Raw genomic sequence first — 21547 nt, forward strand, 5'->3', positions numbered from 1 at the left:
TGTGATTACGTGGATTGGATCGATGTGGCTCGGATACCACTATGTTAGATTCCAGACTTAGGGTTTCAAAGAACGAAGGTTTTGTTCATAAAAATGAATTGTAATCGACAAGGTTGTGATACATACGAATATATACATGAATAATAGTGGCTGTAACCGTCACATAATAACTTAGGTTAAATAGAAATAATAATAATAATATTACTATGATCTAGCTTATAAGTATTCGTCTAACAATGTATACTTACAGAATTAAAAATGGTAAGAGGAAAAACTGAAATGAAGAGAATAGAGAATGCAACAATTAGGCAAGTGACTTTTTACAAGAGGAGAAATGGTCTTCTGAAAAAGGCATGTGAGCTTTCAGTTCTTTGTGATGTGGAAGTTTCTTTGGTTATCTTCTCTCAGAAGGGTTAATTCTTTGAATTTTCAAGCTCCAATAAGTTACTCTCTCTCTCTCTCCCTCTCTCTCTCTCTCTCTTATTGTGCACCCACAAAACATTGTAATATAATAGTCTCTAAAATAGGATGAACACAACTAGAAACACATATTTCATCACATTTTCCCTAAAACCTTATAAGGGATGTGCAAATGGTTTTAAGTTTATTCATGTTATTATAATAATAACATGTTCTTTTTTAAGAAATCCCATGAAGCAAATAGATTTTACTTGTGGGTAATCCTATGAATTAAGTGAAATGATGTGTAGTTCATGTGAATCTGTGGTAGCTTCTGTTTTAGGGAGCTCTTCATGACTGACACAAGGAAACCCTAGCTAGTTTATTGATGAGTCACTTTAGGCTTTTAACTTATCAGGGTACTTTCTTTAGTTATGTTTCCAGTATAGTTCTTCATATGATAGATTATATGGCTTTGATCTTGTTAATATCATATCCTTATCCATAAACTTAATCACACAACTAAATCTTTTTATTAATTTGCTTCCTAATTAAGCTCGCATTCAAGCAACTGTGAAAACCTTTGCAATTCATCTTACATTTTGAAGCACCATTAACAATTAATATAGTTCGAAATATATGTATAATTTCTAGTTGTATCATGTATGGCCTTGGGGACTAAGTTGTAAGGTGGAACATTTTTGACCTAATTAATATTTTTGATCAAATGTTTTACTTTCTTAATTTTTTGGCATAATATTATCATTGTAGATGGCTGTTGGTTTAATATTTGATTTAGTAGTATTATCATAAATTAGATTAAATTTGTATTATATTGTTATAACACTAGCTTAAGACCCCGTGTATTACACGCGTTGCTAAAATAAAATATCTTCATTATCACCATTGACATAAATATTATGATTTCATACATGTTAAAACACAAATGAATATATTAGAGTACAACGACAAACTAAAATACATGAATATGCAACGATCACAATTCGTTGAAAATCTCTTTATACTCATAATAGTTCCAGGAGTAATGCTAGTATGCGATTAGTATTCAATTTAACAAATCAGTTTAAACATATAAGCGATTAGTATTCAATCTAACAAACGTATCAAATCCTTTTTCAATTTGTTACATTCAAAAGATTAAAATTTTGTGCAAAAATTCTCATAAGTTAATTGATGATGATCCTTTTTCAAATTGTTATAGTAAAAAAGGATTTATAAACATAAGCGACTGAACAAGAAAATTAATTGATGATGATACCAGCAGGTTTAGTGTTGATGATACATGATATAGCTGGCAATCCCTCCATCAATTTCCATATACAACAAACCATGCTTCTTCTTCTTTAACTAGTCCACAAAGTCACGACTCTGCCTCCTATACCCTAAACCAGAATGTAAGAGTAGAATATCTAAACAACAAATTAAGAAATGGAGTACACTTAATTTGGTGAGGAGTTTGAATCACATGTTCATTACTAAAAAAGCACAAACTGTGACTTACACCCTAATTTTTCTTCCACTTCAGTGTGTATTAAAAGATGTCCAGTTTCTAGCCAATGCATAAAACCAAAAAAAAGAGACCACCTATTGTGCCTCAGTTCTCCAATCTCCATGATATATGTTACTAGAGTATATATCACCGACAAAAAGAAGCAAATGTAAGTCAGTCACAATACAAAGTAATAAGTTAAACATCAGACACAAGTAGTGTTTTTTGGGCGTTTACAAACAATTTTTGCTAGTTGACTAAAAAGTTGCTTTAGTACATTAATTTGAAATCAAGATTGGTTTACAAATATGATGCTAAAAAATACGTACAATACGAAATCAGATATGCAAAATTATAGAGATCGTACCTCAGCACCAGTGGCGGATCTTGCCCGTTGAACGTGCCAAGGGCCGAAAGACACGGGCACTAAAAAAAGCCCGGGCAAGCCCGGGGCAAACATAGTATATATGAAAATTTCGATCGAAATGCGGAAAATTAGCACTATGGCCGAAAAATTTGCCCGGGCCATGGCCCTGCCAGTGGCCTTCTAAGAACCACCCCTGCTTAGCACAACGACGATAATATATCATCTTCACCTTCACAAAGCAACCTTCTCCTTATTTATCACCTGCAACGGGTCGTGGCCCTGCCAGTGGCCTTCTAAGAACCGCCCCTGCTCAGCACAACGACGATAATATATCATCTTCACAAAGCAACCTTCTCTTTATTTATCACCTGCAACAAATTAACAGATTTAGGTTATTAATTTGTTAAAAGAGACTTCAAGCCAGTTGTTTTGCTTCCATTGAGCAAACAATTAAGCAACAATTCAGAGATGATCAATTCGTTGACCATGTAAAGTGATAGTATATGCTCAACAATATAACCAACAAATAAACATGCAAATATTCACATCATCCTAAAGTAACAATCAGTAGTAAGCATAAAAAGTAAGTGTGTGTACGTATGTGTGCACACCTCAAAAATGAGTCCACCTGGTAACTTCCAAAGCCCCGCAAGCTCACGTGCACAATGTTTCTATTGGACCACAAAAACCTACAACCAACAAATATTTTTGAACTCTTACAAATTTGTAACTAACATTTAAAATTTGTTTGAAGAAACACAGAACTAATGTGATAAAACTCTTGAAACGTGATAAAATGACATATATGTCCCTCCAATATGATTTATAATTCACAAAGTTGTAACCATCGTACAACTGGATTTATTAAAGATAATATGTACAAAAGTTTGAAGACAAATACCTTGATTGAACTATAACAATCACATATAATATCTACTGGTATTGAGATGAATTTTGTAATGAAAAAACTTTTCAATATAAACGTATAAAAATGCTACTAAAATTAAAAAAATATAAATGAATGAGTACATGAAAATCACAAATAACTAAATACTTTCTTATAAACTACATTTGTCATTTTATTAGTAGTTTGTCGTCGTTGTCCAAAGGGCGATACAACATATAGTATTCCGTGACCAATGCATTCTAGTCAATCTTTTTATCCAAAACTTGGCCCACTTCTTGAAGCAAAGTTATCTTCCTTTTTTCGACGGGCCAACAAAATACTATTTAAAAATATATAATTTTTTAAAACACCTATTTTAATAAATACTTTTTTCCCACAACACCCTTTTGGAAAATCACCCATTTAAATAAATATTTTTTCCCACATCACCCTTTTTAAACCTCATGCCTAATCTAGTTCCATATTTCACCAATATGACCCATAGGCGGATCAATAGAAAAAAAAATGAAATTTGAGTGGTTGAGATGGCATAAAAGATTATAACCGATAATTAAAGGATATGGGCCAATTATTGTAGACAACAATCCAACACATGCATACATGAACTTAATAAGGTTGGCATCTTTCTTTACTACAGATGCAAACAATAACAATTCATGAAAATTGCACACCTTAAACTCTTCTCTTAAGTCATCTAGTCAAAAGCGATGTCTTCAAAGTCTACTTTATCTATGACAAATTCATTAGGACTAATTTTCTGAACTGGTCATGAGTTATTTACTTTTGATATGAATACTATTAACTTTTGAAGAACTTCAAAACAATATATAGGCGTTAAATTATACTAAAAACCATATCATTTTGAATGGTGAGAATTTCTAAAGAGTTGACCTCTAAAGTCAAAAATAGAGAAGCAAAAAAGAGAGTATTCTTCTTACCATATTCATTGATACCCATTTGGACTATTGTTAGTACTATTACTACTACTAACAATAATAGCTTAAAGAGTCACATTTGGTCTTCCGCTCCAATGCTAAATATTTATAGTATTGTTTAAAAAACTCACAAATATTCAAACACCCTATATTATACTTAGATATTTATTGTATTGTTTAAAAAACTCACAAATATTCAAACTATCTTGTGAATAAATATATAAATCTTATGGAAAATAGCATGGAGACCTTATGAGAAAAAAAAAACACAAATGCACAAATATTCTTACCTCTTTTTGCAAACTTCATGAGTGAAGTCAGTCTGCTACTAAAAACCTCTGTGATTGTTCCTGGAAGCGAGAGCCACCATCGTGGGGAGGCACCATCTCCACCGTACAAACCCACCAACATGTACGAACCCGGTTCCATAATTTGACCATTTTTGTTCATCGTTCTAAAAATAAAAGATATAAAAGTGAAACTTTAGTGGTAATTTGAGAGACTATGGAACCGGAAACCTGAAAGTAAGAATTAAAAAAGGTAGTGGTAATTTGAGTTAGTGATGTTAAAAAACCATCGAAACCGACGTAACTGACCAAAGCAAGTTAAATCAGCGAGCTAATGTGGTCTGGCTTATGGTTTGTAACAGGGCGGGATGAACATACCGCCATAATATTAAAAAAACATGTTTTTCTACGTATATGAACTTAATATTACCATATATATAGATTATTAGTTTAGCCGAATACGTGCTCTTAATTTTTTTCTTTTTTTACTTTATTCGTAAACCCTTTAATTCTTAAACATTTGGCTGGTCCGACAGTCCAGTCGACGCTGCCTTCCGACTGCTTTGGCTTAGTTTTTCCAAAAACCGTAGTTACCGGTTCCACCCAAAAACTCATAAAAACCGGCTGAACCGGACCGTAAATATCTCTTATTTGAGTATGTAAAGTTGACTCAAGAAGTCAAACATATGGGATGAGACTATATCTTCCACACTCGCTACTTTAATTTAAAACTCTCATATCACCCAAAGATTAGAAGTTTCTTCCAATTATTCGGCAAGATGGTTGTATAAATTGTTAATATGCAACATAAGTGAACACTAATATTGAAAGAATGTGAACTTACCTACTGAATCTCAAAAAGCCTCCCTCAAAAGACATAATTTATTGGTCATCTTTCATATCTTAAAACATAGCTGAAACATTACTGTTATGTTTTTCTGTTAAGTTCTAAATGGAGTTTTTTTTATTCATTTACCTGTTTAAAAAAACACACAAACCATCGCCCATTTAGCACCCATTTGGTTAGTATACAATATATGACTTTGGTGACTTCAACCCATTTGCCCCAATCCACATTTAGGTAGTTTTTTTTTAATTAAGGAACACAAACCAAAATTGGCCATTCCACACCTCATAGTCTTATGATTCAAAAAATGAAGTAAGCTAGCTTGACCCATTTGGTTAGTAACTTGGTATAAAAGGTATAGAACTAGTTAGATCAGGGCACGAAAAACGAGAAAGTGAGAATTAGAGGTGATTCCGCTTGAAATGACACCAGGTCATGTTCAAGCGAAATCATAAATGTTCTAATTCCGCTCGAAGTTAACATGATGATTTCGCTTGAGTTTATTATGTTAATTCCGCTTGAAACATGTTCAAGCGGAATCTCTTCGCCTATATAAAGGCTGTCTCAAGCGAAATCTGGAGAACAGTTTCCGGTTTTAGCCACGAAGTGCTGTCGAAGTGTCGCCGCTGTATAACGTCTTTTTATCAATAATATCGACAGGTTAAAGTGATATTCTTGCTGAATTGAACTCGATACGTCTGTTTCCGCCTTTCGTATTGAGATAAACTCTTCTGATCGACTCGTTCGGGTCCGAAAACGATCCTACAAGCGGTATCAGAGATCAAGAGGAAGAGTTCATACCAATTCAGCTGCAAATTCTGATTTCTACACCTTCTTTTTCAAAATCTATAACTTTTCACGGTCAAAATGATCTGATTTTTACACGTCTTGCTCGGAATTGTATTTTAACAAAGCCTTGAAAGTTTAAAGCTTAAAATCGATCTAATACTAACAAAATTTGATATTCCGCTTGAAAATCAGCGAGTGTATGATGACATCAACAACATTTCAGGCTTGATTCCGCTTGAAAACCAGTTTCCGCTTGAAAATACTGGTTGATTCCGCTTGAAAACCGGTATTTCGCTTGAAAATTTCTGCTGAATTCGCTTGAAACGTGTTATTCCGCTTCAGTTGGGTTATTCCGCTTGAGGTTTTGATTTGATTCCGGTCGAAACTGTATTCTGCTTGAAAGTTGTTGATTGATTCCGCTTGAATCAGAGATTCCGCTTCAAATCAGTGATCTCGCTTGAACAGTTTCTGTTTGAAGTTTGTTATTTCGCTTGAAAGACAGTTTTTAAAATTTCTTGAAATTCGTAACATGGATGAGGAATTTTATAACGCATTCGCTACCCCGGTTACCCCAATCACTCTTGCACAGAACACGATGTTGGAAAATGAAACAGGGACTATGTAAAAACCGCCTAAGCTCATGAACATCGAGGAGTATAAGGGTTGGGAAAGACGTTTTGAGAACTGGGTACAAGCTAACTATTTAGATGCTTGGGAATGTGTTGAGACAAAATACGTTAGACCGACAAATGACGATGAAGAGGAGATTGCTATCAAGGATATGAGCATTGATGATAAAAAGAAATATAAAAATGAGAAAATGATGCTAAGTCTGCTGCAACAAGCTGTGAAAGAAGACGTCATGGTCTTATTGCAACATAATGGAAGTTCTTATTCGATTTGGAAAGCTTTAAGATCAAAGTTTGTTGGTAGTCAAGAAATGATCAAGAACAAGAAATCACTTCTGAAGAAAGAGTTTGATTTGTTTCGTGGTTTGAAAAATGAGAACACAAAACAGATTATTGAAAGATACTGCAATTTGTTGGTTAACATGAGAAGAGTGAGTATCAACAAAGATAATGAGGAGTTGATTGAAAAATTAGCTGATGCGTTGCCACACGAAACTTGGGGCACATATTTGATAATGCTCAGAAACAAGAAAGGATTTAACTCGCTAACTTTGAGTAAATTCATTGAAAAGTTGGAAGCTCGAGAGATGGAGCAACGGAAGATTGTCCGAATGAAAGATTTTGACGGTGAACAAGACATTGGGCTTTATTACAAATCAGGGTTGAATGATTAAACCATCAACTTATCACCAAAGGTGGAAACTGCATTTAATGCTAAAGGCTCATCAGGAAGTTCATCCAAAGGATCAAACAGCAACACAAGTTGCTCATCATTTCCATCAGTTGATCCGAACATTTCAGCAACAAAGAATGGAAAGAAACTACAATGCAATATTGTATTAAATCTTGAGAATGATCAGGATTACTCAGAGGAAGTTGCTAAAAAACACATGTCTTTGTTGGGAATGGTGTTAGAATCATACAGTAGTTTTGTTGCAGGAAAGATCGGGAATCCAATGCTTACAAAAGAGGATTACAATCAAATAGATGCTGAGGAGATGGAGCTAATGGATATAAAATGGTGTTTGGCTAGTGTGTTGAGGAGAGCTGAGAAATTCAAGCAGATCACAGGAAGAAATGATCTACGTGAAGCTAATGTTTCTACTTTAGGTTTTGATAAATCTAAAGTCACTTGTTTTCGTTGCAGGGAAAAAGGACACTTCAAGAGGGGGTGCACTAATCGTGAAGCAAGTGGAGCTCAAAATCCTTTCAACAACAATGATTACTACAGGAAAGCCATCTACCATCAAGTTGCTCAACAATCAACTCAACAACATGCACAAACAGCACATGGCAGGAATGTGATTGAAGAATCTTCAAAGAGAGCTTGTATGGTGAATCAAGATGAAAAGAAACCATAAACAGGATTCAACTGGGACAAATATATACCAGCTGATGGTAAAGCATGTGTGATAGACCAAGACGATGAAAAGCTACCTGAAGAGTTTAGCTGGGAGAATTTTAATTGGGATGATTATGATCCTAACAAAGCTCCAGCTCACACAGCTTTTGTTGCTCGAATTGAAGAAGATAGTGATGATGACACTGAATATTATGCAAAAAGAATGAGAGATCATTTGAAAATGCTGGCAGAAAGTGATAGTGAAGATGAAAAAGCTAAACAGAAAAAGAAAAAGGTCAAGACACCGGTCAGCAGTGATGTAGGATCGTTTGCTGACCCAAACGAGTCGATCAGAGGAGTTTTGATCAGTTACAGGTGCGAAAAACAAGTAACTGATGTAGAAACAGCTGATTCTTCACTTTAACTACTGATTTGATTGAAAAAACTCAATTACAATCAGTCTTCACACCGGCAGCAGTTCGGTATGGAATACAAGGCAATTGATACTGATTTCGCTCATAAATGACCTATATATAGAGATCTGATTTCGCCCGAAATATACAAGACATTTGGAGCGGAATCAGAAACATGTGATTCCGGGCAAAATCACCTCCATGTGTATGTTGGAGCGAAATCAACTTCTTAACTATTAAACTCTCCTATTTTATCGTATAACGTGCCCTGATCTATACAATCTAGTCTAAGACTCGATACAAGACGAAGTCGACAGATGTATGCACTAACAGATTCCCCTCAGATGTTGATGAGTCGTAAGTGTCGAGTCTGACTGTGTCTTCAGTCTTGATCAGTCTCTGGGCTTCACTTTCTCTAACATCTTCAACAGACTCCCCTTAACAATGTGGTGGTATTACTTTTGTTCTTCAGCATCATCTACTTCAGGATCGTTATCTGGCTTTCACACTTTCATAATCTTTAGCCTGGCTCAAGATTTGTCCTCATAATCGATGATCTAGCTCATGCTCTGTCCACAGAATCCTCAGGTATAGAAACCTGGCTCTCTAACACATAAGCTTCTGATGATCGATCAGCCTGGCTCTTTAGGAGATTGTACCAAGATCGTCATCTGGCTCTCTTTCAGCCCAGGATCTTAAAACCCAGCTCAAACTTGACCTGCATAGTCTCTACCTCACAGTAAATTTCCATATTTAAACATTCTAACTATAGAGGCATATGCACTAACACTGACTCTCCCTCAAATCAATCTAAAAGATTTATCTTTTCAGAATCTTGATGAACCACTTGTAACATTTGGATTTAAACATTTTGGTTTCAAATACAAAATCCCCCTCACCACATGGTCATCATGTTCAGCACTCGGAATTTTGAAAATCAGCTCTCCAACATCAGTTGTCGAAAATCTTTTTGAGTTTTTCAAAATTTATGCTAAAACACACACAAAATCTTTTTGGATTTTCTGAAAGAAAGTAAATGCAATAAAGAAATATTTACAGACAACATTTTTATGAGTTTGTGTAAGAGGATCATATCAGGTTATAAGACATGTCACTAACACCGTTAAGCTTCATTTCATTTTAAGTTCTAAACAATTCACCTAGATTGTCAGTATATTTGTCCACTTGAATTTTCACACAAATTTCAATTGATTCGAGATACGATATTTAATGTTTTAAGCACTTGAACTTATCCGTGTGTCCCACTACTTGAATATACTCCCGTATCCAGATCCCAATATTCAGTCTTACAGGTGAGTATACCTAGATGATATCTGTAAAGGGGTTAACTTGCGAGGGCCGTGAGAGCTCAGGTCGATACTTCCGTATACACAGAGAGATAACGACTTCGACTTTTCGGTGTGTCCCCTTTAGAGGATCTTTTGATTACAATAGCAGTGACTATCAATTTTATTGTTTCATCAACTTGCTGAGGGCGATGCTATATTTCAAGCTTTTGCGGAAAGTATTATACGGGGACTAGGTCAGTATTTCCATACAGCAGTAGTCCCGGGATAATACCCCAGATATCACTAAGCATAAAGACATAGTATCTCAGAAAGAGGGACCTTTCAAACAAGATTTCGGGGGTTACCCATATATTCAAGAAGTTGTTCCCCACAAACTAAGCAAGTTTGAATATTTAGGTTTATATCTCGTCACAATTTACTAAATGTGTAAAAATCTACTAGCATATCCGCAGTGAGATTGTTTATCACATTTTATCTTTACATATCTTTAGCATGTTGTGACAATCCATTGATGTACTATCATTTCCTCTTTTGAACAACAAAACTCATTTTTGAATTTTATCGTGTTTTTGGGTTTTTCAAATTTTCTAATGTTTTTGGATTTTCTGAAATTTTCTACTCCCCCTAAAATGCAAACACATTAAGAAAATTGAAAAACAACTAAACTCTTGACCCAACTCTAAAACAATCATGAAAAACAAACTATACAGAAACTTGACAACCGACATCGAATCGCATCAAATCGCCATTCACTTGACATAAACAATCTGAACTCCCCCTTTCAACAAACCGTTTTCTCATTTAGATTTCAAAACACTTAAGTTTGTTTTAATCAAAATGATTTTTTCGGAAAATGAATTTGTTTTTACCACTTGTAGGTTTACCATTAGTAAATTCGGGGATATGGTTCATCATCTTGTCTTTCAAATACTCATATGTAGTAAATCAAGTACAACTTAATGTCCCTGATTTACCCTTTGCATTCAAGCAACCTCTGTACCAATTCAACGAACACAAACAATACCAACTGTAGGAATATCACATCTACATAAACCATTTTACCAACTCAAAGATGCCGATTCCTGCTTCGCACTTACCAACCTGGAAGCTCCGGTGTAGTCCTTCGACCTGTAAAATTTCAACAATTTTAAAAACTTTCATACAAACTCAATAAACATGAAAGATGCCGATTCCTGATCCACAATTACAAACTTGGGATCTCCGGCATAGTCCTTAGACTTCAAAGGAAAAGAAATTCCACCCAAGTCTTTTCATACTTAAGGGTTTTCAATTCTTGCGCAGTAGGGTTATAGGTAGCCTTTTTAGTTGCATAGAAATCTTTAACCCCCTTGGCTTTCCCATTAAGCATTTTCCCAAAAATTTTCTTAACATTCCCATTGAATGTTTTCTCGACATCAAATTCATTTTTCTCGGAATAAAATTGACCCGAGATCTCAACCTTACCAACTTTCTACTTAACTTCTTCAAACTTCAGTGATGGAAAATCAACATCATTCACTGAATCTTTCACCTTAACTTGTGGCTCTTCTGGCTTCGTGGAACCAAATTCATTGCCAATTTTCTCATTAACCTTCTTAACAACCCATATTTGGTTGTTTTTAACTTTCTTTTTGTAAACATTCTTTTTAGAATACTCACCAACTTCATGAATGAAATTTTCAAAAATTTTGAAGTTTTCAGTTGGTGGTTCAACATCAACAACTTTTTCTTTTAGTTTCTCAGAAACTCCCTGTTTTTTCTTGATATTCTTTGGACAGTTCCATGCAATGTGACCAGCTTCATTGCACTTGAAACAAGTTCGAGTTTCCTTTGGATGAAACACTCCAGTTCCATTCCTTTTCTTCTCAGCAAGAAACTCCCGGTTTGATTGTTTCCAGAACGGTTTCTTCTGCTCTTCTTCTGCACTTCCACCTAAAACAAATCCTGTATTTGTTTTAGAATTTTTCTCATTTTTATAATTTTCTGGTGGAATAAAACCAAGACCTTTCTTTTTGAGTTTACCGTTATGGTTTGGTTTCTTTTGAAAACCAGAACCAGAACCTTTTTTCTTGTTTAAACGTTGTTGAACTCTTGAAGTGTATTTTTTAGGTTTTCCAGTAAGATTTAAATCTTTTATTTCAGAAATATTAATTTCTGTCATTTTGAAAACCTTTTTGATCATGTCAACATGAACACTTCTTATTGGAAACTCTTTGTCAGAGTATAATTTGTCAGAATCATTTAAAGTGTATGCTACTTCAAATGTTTCATCATTCAAATTTGCTTTTGACAACAAAAATTCTTTACTGTAAGACCGTTTAACCGACGATTTTGGACCATTGACTGACGAACATGAACCTCCAGACTCTGACTTTGACTCAGACTCTTCATCAGTATCTAACACCTGATCGACCACCTTTTTGATTAACTCAGACTCATGATCAGTGCCAGACGATGTTTAAGTAACGTCAATGTTTTCTGGTAATTCATCAGTTGTGTCGGTTTTTAGCTTTATATTGACTGCTTTTTCAAGTTGCTCCTCGTTTGGTTTTCTAGGAGAATACCCTTCCCATATCGGAGGCGGACACTTGTTATATCTAACAGTCGGTTTCTTACCAGTATCTTTCTTCTTCGGCTTTTCATCTTGGAAAGCTTCCATACCTGCAACAGTCGGATAGATACGATCAATGAGATAATCAGAACTAGAATAACTTTGTAATAAACGTCTAATCCTCTCATTTTTGATTTTTCTCATTTTCCAACTCTTGCTTCCACTTTGCACTCTCCTCGATGTAGAAGTTGATAGCTTTCTGCTTCGACATCATCACAACATTCATCATTGTCAAAGCATCTTCTCTCTCCGAGTTTGTCTTTTGAAGACCAGTCACTGTTCTGTTCAAGACATCATAAGATTCTTTCACATAGTTAAGATTGAACAACAACTGCTCTTTCTTCTTTTCATACTCAGCTATCATTTTATCTTTGACTTTGCATTCTTTGCAAGCTTCAAGACACTTTAAACATGGCTTGACGACTTCAACTATCTTTTCAATTTCTATGATCTTTTTAACTTCGATCACTTTCTTAGCTTCAATCACTTTTTCTTCTTCTTTCACTTGCTCAGTCTCAACCATCTCCTCAGCAACACTTTCAACTTTTTCATTTTGAACAACACTTTCAGTCTTCATTTCCTTTTGTTCTTTTGCAGCTTGTTTTTCTCTTAGCTTCTCCAAGCGATCTGCAAAATAGAAGTGAAAACTTTCAGGAGAAAGATGAGATTTTGAAATATTAATATGTTTCTCTTCTTCATCGTCACTACTATCATCAGTTGGTGACTGATCAGACTGTACAGATTTTTTAGAATTGTCATCCGATGAACCAGAATCGGATGGTGTTTGATCAAAAACAATTTCTTTTTCTGAACTGTCATCTGAGCTTTGTGAGCTTTCATCTGCACTCTGTGAACTTTCATCAGATGCAACAGACTTTACAATTTCACCAATAGATTTCATCCATGCAGTAAACATATCAGGTTCTTTAACAATCTTTGCAATGAACGCTTTAAACTCTCCCTTTTCATCAACAAACATATCCCAGCTAAAACCTTCGGGTAGTCTTTCATCATCTTGATCGACTAAGCAGACTTTGCTTTCACGAGATATGTAATTGTTCCAGTTAAAATCCACCAAACATGCTCTCTTTGAATCCTCGATTCTTCTACCATGAGCCACCTGTGGTTCTTGTTGTTGTCCAACTTGCTGGTAAATGGCTTTCCGGTAGTAGTCGTCTTTTCCAAACGGATTCTGAGTTCCACTAGCTTCCCTGTTCTTGCATTCTCTTTTGAAATGACCTTTCTCCCTGCATCGAAAACAAGTAACTTTAGATTTATCAAAACCCAAAGTTGAAACATGTGCATCAAGAAAGTCATTTCTCCCAGTAATAAGCTTGAACTTTTCAGCTCGTCGAAGAACACTTACTAGACACCATTTAATATCCATCAGTTCCATCTCTTCGGCATCTATCTGGTCGTAATCCTCCTTTGTGAGCATAGGATTTCCGATCCTTCCAGCCACTAAACCTTCATAAGATAGTAACACCGAACCAAGTAGAGCCATATGATCTTTTGTAACCTCTTTAGAAAAACTTTGACCGCCTGGAAGATTCAAAGCGATGTTGCACTAAATCACATAACCACCTGTTTTCGTGCTTTGAGAATGAAAGCTTGTAGTTGACTCTTTTGGATTGACACTCGGAAATGAAGAGAATCCACTGCTGCTTTTGGAACTTTGATCAGCTTTTTCCGTTGAATCCCCAGCACTGAACGCAGTTTGGATTTTCGGACTTCTCTCAACTTCCAGGACACTGCCTTTGTAGTATATCTTTACATCTTGTTGACCACTTGGACTGTTCATCCTCGCGATCGTTTGCTGTTCCAGATCCTGACTTTCAATCTTTTCAATAAATTGAGAAATCGTTAACCCATCATAAACCCTAGTATTTTTCAAAATCATCAAGTAAGTTCCCCATTCTTTCTGCGGTAAAGCATCAGCTAGCTTGTCTACCCACTCTTCACAATCTTTTGTAATACTCAGCATCGACATTGATCGCACCAAGTGGCAGTAACGTTCAATCAGCTTCTTCGTATCTTCTCCCGGTAAACTACTGAACAGATCAAACTCTTTCTTGAGCAACGCTTTCTTGCTCTTAATCATGTTCTCACTACCCTCAAATTTTACACGAAGAGCATCCCAAATTGATTTTGAAGTCTTGTCATGCTGAAGCAGAATGAAAATGTCTTCTTTGATGGCTTGCTGTAGCAGACTGATCATCATCTTTTCGGCTTTATACATATCTCGCTCTTTGTCACTGAATTCTGATAACTCTTTGATAACCTGCAAATCTGTTCGTGGCAAAACGTACTTCTTCAGAATACACTCCCATGACCTAAGATGGTTTGCCTGAACCCAGTTTTCGAATCTGTCTTTCCACCCGTAGTATTCTTCGATATTCATCAGTTTTGGGGGCTTTTGTAATGTTCCGGTCTCGTTTTCCAAGTTCATATTCTGAGCAATGGAAGCCGGAGTAGTCGGAGATGAAGCGAACACGTTGTAGAATTCTTCACTCATGATTACGTATCATGTTTTTCAAAAACAAGTAATTTCGAGCGGAATTAACAAATAACAGGTTCGAGCGAAATAGCAAATTGCAGTAAGAGCGAAATATGAGACTGGCAGCTTGGAGCGAAATCAACAAACAAGTTTGGAGCGAAATCTGAAATTTGTTAATTGGAGCGAAATCACCACTGATTTTTGAAGCGAAATCAAGAAATTTGTTTGCCTGGAGCGAAATCTCAAACTATCTCTAGAGCGGAATCTCAAAGTTTGTATCTAGGAGCGGAATCAGTTTAGACGTTGGAGCGGAATCACTCAGAATCTGTAACTTGGAACGGAATCAGACATTCATCTCGAGCGAAATCAGAAATATCCAGTTCGAGCGGAATCAACTCGGAGGTCCATTTTGTCCATTTTTAAGCCGTATTTTAGTCTCAAACTTTCAGGGGTTTGTTAATGTCCAATTATCTATAGTCTGTGAAAAACTGATCAGATTTTGACCGGTAAATCTCATTCTGATGAAGAAAGAAGGTGTAGAAGTAAGAAATTTCAAAGAAATCCAGCTAATCTCTACAGAACTCCTCCTCCTGTGCTCTGATACCACTTGTAGGATCGTTTGCTGACCCAAACGAGTCGATCAGAGGAGTTTTGATCAGTTACAGGTGCGGAAAACAAGTAACTGATGTAGAAACAGCTGATTCTTCACTTTAACTACTGATTTGATTGATAAAAACTCAATTACAATCAGTCTTCACACCGACAGTAGTTCGGTATGGAATACAAGGCAATTGATACTGATTTCGCTCATAAATGACCTATATATAGAGGTCTGATTTCGCCCGAAATATACAAGACATTTGGAGCGGAATCAGAAACAAGTGATTCCGGGCGAAATCACCTCCATGTGTATCTTGGAGCGAAATCAATTTCTTAACTATTAAACTCTCATATTTTCTCGTATAACGTGCCCTGATCTATACAATCTAGTCTAAGACTCGATACAAGACGAAGTCGACAGATGTATGCACCAACAAGTGATGATGAAGATGTTCTGGTGGTCAGAAGAAAAGTGAAAGAAGTTCCAAAGTTCAAGATTAGTGAAGAAGTTGACGCAAAGAAAAGTCCGGTGATTTGTGAAAATTGTGAAGCTGTAAAGAAACAAAACAGTACATTGATTCACAACATGAACAGGTTGAAAGAATCGTACAATGTTCTGAATAAAGCAATGAATATGTACAATGATACGAGTGAAGAATAGGCAACAGCAATGAAGACACTTCAAGGAGCGTTCATGATCAAACAGAAAGTTGTGAACAACTACATTGAGAAGTGTGCTGCTCTCGAGCAGAAACTGGAGGCTCAAAGAATTGAAACTGAAAGAGTTAATCGTTTGTTGAAAAGTTACTCATGTACTTCTTATGTTATTGACATGATTTATCCAACTGTTGAAGGCATTTGAAGAAGATGAAGTGACAGAAGAACAAACTGAAGAGAAGACTCCAAAGAAGAAGAACGAAAAGAAGAAGAATGACACAAAGAAAAAGACTGACAAGATGAATTCTGGTAAGAAATAAGGTGTCAGCTATAACAAGTGTCCACCCCCGCTGGAAAATGGATATTTGCCCAGAAATCCAAATTCTGAATGAGTCCAAAAGGCTACAAACTTACAATGGGAGTCGGAGTCCTCAGTCAATTTGCCAGAAAGTATTGATGTCACGTTTACATCGTCTGACATTGTTCAACAATCTCAATTGATGAAGAAAGTGGTGGATCATGTGTTAGATAACGATGAAACTGAGGAGTCAAAGTCGGAGTCTATGTCAGAGTCAAAGTCTGAGTCCAGCATTCCGGGTCAAAATGAAAAACAGGGCAAAAGAGTTTATGATAAAGAATTCCTGTTATCAAAATCTAATTTGAATGATGAAACATTTAAAGTGGTATATACTTTGAATGATTCGGACAAATTATATTCTGATGAGGAATTTCCAATAAGAGGTGTAAAAACTGAATTGATCAAAAAGGTTTTCAAACTAACAGAAATTAATATTTCTGAAATAAAAGATTTAAATCTTAATGAAAAACCTAAACCATACACCTCAAGAGTTCAACAAAGATTAAACAAGAAAAATGGTTACAGTTCTGGTTCTGGTTTTCAAAAGAAACCAAACCATAATGGTAATTTCAAAAAGAAAGGATTGGGTTTTATTCCAACAGAAAAATGAAAAATATATTCGAGATTTTAAATCAAAGATGACATTTGTTTCAGGTACATCAGCTGAAGAAGAAGAAGAAGAAAAGAAAGAATTTTGGAGATAGTCAAACAGAGAGTTCCTTGCTAAGAAGCAAGATGAAATGAAGACTGTTGATCAGAAGAAGAAAACTCGAACCTGTTTCAAATGTGGTAGAATTGGACATCTTGCAGTGAACTGTTCGCAAGCAATTCAAACCAAACAGGGAGTTTCTAAACTGAAAGAGAAAGTGGTTGAGTTTGAACCACCAATTGATAGAACAAAACTATTCAAAAACTCAAAATTTGAAATTGGTGAATGTTCAAACAGGTTTTACAAGAAAAGAGCTAAATCTGACAACCAGAAATGGGTTATTAAGAAGTCTGTTAATAGTTCTAGCGATGATTCTGATAAGTCAAAATCAGAGGAGCTTTCATCTGGAAATGAATCTGATTCCACAAAATCAGATGGTGAAGAATCAGTTCCGACTGTGGATGATGAGAATTTTCCACCACTTCGGGCTGAAAATTTTAAGAAGAAAATTGGTAAAGTTGAGATTTCAAACCAATTTTATTCTGACAAAAAGGTTTTTGATGCTGAAAAGGCCTTTAACCCCAAGGTAAAACACATCTTTGGAAAAATGGTTGATCGAAAAGTCAAAGGGGTTAAAGAGTTCTATGAGAAGAAAATGGGAGGTAAGAAACCGAGTGTTGATGACTCGGTAACACCCAAGGCTGGTCAGGCTTGGGTGGATATTTTCTTTGATTAAACACCTGACTTGCTGGAGTTCCCAAGTTTGTAATCGTGGAACATGAATCGGCATCCTTAAAATGTTTTTGAAAAGGTTAAGTGTGACTTGCCGGAGCTCCCAGGTTGGTAAGCGTGGAGCATGAATCAGCATCTTTCTTGAAAAATTCACGAAAAGTGATTTCGTTCTTACAAGTGGTACAGAGGGTTGATTGTGCATACTTGCAAGTGGTAAATCAAGTACATTAAATTGTACTTGCATTTTCCTACAAGTGATATTTGGTTGAAAGACAATATGATGAACCACGTCCCTACAAATGGTAAAATCAACTAAACTTAGTTTCCGGAAAAGCCATTTTGATTAAAACAAACTTAAGTGTTTTGAAATCTAAATGGGAAAAATAGTTTGTTGAGAGGGGGAGTTCTGATTGTTTATGCCAAGTGAATGGCGATTTGAGGCGATTTGATATCAGTTGTCAAGTTTCTTGTATAGTTTGTTTTCAATTTTCCTTAAATGTGTTTGCATTTTAGGGGGAGTAAAAATTTCAGAAAATCCAAAAACATTTAGAAAATTTGAAAAAGTAAAAAAGAAAATGATAAAATCCAAAAATGAGTTTTGTTATGAAAAAGAGGAAATGATAGTACATCAGTGGACTATCACAACACGCTAAAGAATTGGAAAGTAAAAATGTGATAAACAATCTCACTGTGGATGTGCCAGTAGGTTTTTGCACATTTAGTAGATTGTGACGAGATATAAACCTAAAATTCAAACTTGCTTATATCGTGGGGAAACATTTCTTGGATATATGGGTAACCCCCGAAATCTTGTTTGAAAGGTCCCTCTTTCTGAGATACTAGGTCTTTATGCTTAGTGATATCTGGGGTATTATCCCGGGACTTCTGCTGAATGGAAATTCTGACCTAGTTCCGTATAATACTTTACGCATTGCTTGAAATATAGCTCGCCCTCAGTACAAAAAATGATGAAACATTGAAAAATGCTAATCATGTGCTGTTGAAGAAAAGATCCTCTAATGGGGACACACCAAAAGTCGAACCGTCATCTCTCTGCTGAACGGAAGTTCTGACCTGAGCTCTCACGGTTTCGCATCTAACCCCTTACAGATATCAACTAGGTATACTCACCTATAAGACTGAATATTGGGATCTGGATACGGGAGTATATTCAAGTGGTGGGACACGCGAATAAGTTTAAGTGCTTAAAACATTAATCTCATATCTCGAAACAGTTGAACTTTGTGTGAAAATTTAAAGTGGACCAGTATATTGACATTCTAGGTGAATTGTTTAGAACTTAAAATGAAATGAAGCTTAACGGTGTTGGTGATTTGTCTTAAAAACTGATATGATCCTCTTACACAAACTCACTAAAATGTTGTCTGTAAATATTTCTTTACTGCATTTCATTACAGTCAAAAATCCAAAAAAAAAAAAGAGATTTTAGTGTGTTTTAGCATAAATTTTGAAAAACTCAAAAGATTTTCGACAACTGGTGTTGGAGAGCTGATTTTCAAAATTCCGAGTGCTAGACATGATGTGCATGTGGTAAAGGGGAGTATGTGTTTAAATGAGAAAAGTTTTTGAAATAAAAACAATATTCCTGAAAGTGGTTCATTAGAGATTCTTAATGGTAAATCATTTTAAGATATCTACAAGTGGTGTCTGAGTCTGTGAAATTTTTATCATAAAAAGCTTATGTTTGTGGTAGAGAATGTGCAGGTTTGAGTAAGAGCTGGGTTAATCGATCCTGAGAAGCTTGTGATCAAAGAATGCCAGGTTTCGATTCTGAGCAAAGTATGAGTCAGGCAATGATCTTGAACCTGTGAAAGACAGACTGCGATCCCTGCTTACTGAGAGGGAGAGTCTGAATGACAAAGAGCCAGACTCAGATCCTGAGTATTCGAGGGGAGGAATTTGTTGGTGCTGATAAAAACAGAAGATAGAGATTGAGGATACTTACAGCGTCAGATACTTCAAAGAGAAGCCCAAAGGCTAATAAAGACTGAAGATGCGAAGACTCGACACTGAAGAGTCCGTCAACATCCGAGGGGGAGTTTGTTGGTGCATCCGTCTGTCAACTTCGTCTTGTATCGAGTCTTGTATAGAACTAGTTAGATCAGGGCACGAAAAAAGAGAAAGTGAGAATTAGAGGTGATTCCGCTTGAAATGACACCAGGTCATGTTCAAGCGAAATCATAAATGTTCTAATTCCGCTCGAAGTTAACATGATGATTTCGCTTGAGTTTATTATGTTAATTCCGCTTGAAACATGTTCAAGCGGAATCTCTTCGCCTATATAAAGGCTGTCTCAAGCGAAATCAGGAGAACAGTTTCCGGTTTTAGCCACGAAGTGCTGCCGAAGTGTCAAATCGCTGTATAACGTCTTTTTATCAATAATATCGACAGTTTAAAGTGATATTCTTGCTGAATTGAACTCGATACGTTTGTTTCCGCCTTTCGTATTGAGATAAACTCTTCTGATCGACTCGTTCGGGTCCGAAAACGATCCTACATAAAGTCTAGTGACTTTAACCTTGTTTGACCCATACGGGATTCTAAATAAATAAATAAATAAATATGTAGCCATAATATAATTCTTATTATTAACAAATTATTACTGATTGAATATTAATCTTGTTAAATAAAAAAAACAAATGACAATAAAGTAACTCAAGCTGAAAGGGATTAAGAACATACTCTATATACGCCACTGGTGCAAGTAATATTATCTACTGTTTTTCGAGTTCAAACTACTCTTGTATATCCTCATGTGCTATCTCTGCAACACTAATTCTATTATTTAACCAAACTTAATGGTGATGGAGCTACAATACTACGACAAACGGTATGGACACCTAATAATATCGATTGTGGGAATTAGGGTATTATTACGATTGATTAAAGAACTAAAACCATATTTGAACAAAAAATGATTACCTAGATGAAGAACTCAATGAAACTTTTTCAATAAATCAATAATAAAAACTACAACGTGATGTTAAAAGAACTTTACTGGAAAGAAATTTGTTGAGAAACTCGGAAAGAATCACAGAGCGAAAATGAATGAAAACTGAATATCTCTGAACAAACATGAACAAAATCAAAAACCGAACAAACAAAGTATTGTAGAATTAAAAGAGTTGTAAGATTATCTTTCTACACTGATCTCTAATTTCACAATTTATAAACTCCAAAATCCAATCTACACTTCTACACTTGGTGAATGTAACCAAATTTACCCCAAAAAATCACAATACAGTCACATGTTTCAAACCATATCATATAAATCTAATTCCAATTAAATCAATAACATATACATATGATTGACAAAAAAAAAAAAAAAAAACAAAACAAAACCCAATAATAAACTATGAGTAGGGTTCCTACGGAAAGTGTGTTTTTCCTAGAAAGTCTAGGAAGCGATCTGGTCCATCAGATTGGTGTGTTTAAGGGTTGAGATTAAATCGATGGCAATCTTGTAATATTTAACTATATTTAATAGATTGTTTTAAATGATAAGGGGCAATTTCGTCATAACAGTGTTTTAAATCAATAAAAAATAACCGTCAATAAGTCACATTTCCTTATTACACGCGAATTTCCCTCTCTCTCACTTTCTCTCTCTAAACCCACAACGAAATCAATCAAAAATCATACCAAAAATACCTATAATCATGGATGAAGATAAGAGATTTTCCAACT

The 21547-nt window shown here is 35.5% G+C and overlaps 1 pseudogene; it reads left to right on the forward strand.

Moving 5' to 3' along the window:
* The first annotated feature begins 258 nt into the window (after window positions 1-258).
* LOC110901357 overlaps window positions 259-21547 on the forward strand; it is a 33437-nt pseudogene continuing 12148 nt past the window's right edge.

This window comes from Helianthus annuus, chromosome 13 (assembly GCF_002127325.2).
Source record: "Helianthus annuus cultivar XRQ/B chromosome 13, HanXRQr2.0-SUNRISE, whole genome shotgun sequence".
Classification (NCBI taxonomy): domain Eukaryota; kingdom Viridiplantae; phylum Streptophyta; class Magnoliopsida; order Asterales; family Asteraceae; genus Helianthus; species Helianthus annuus.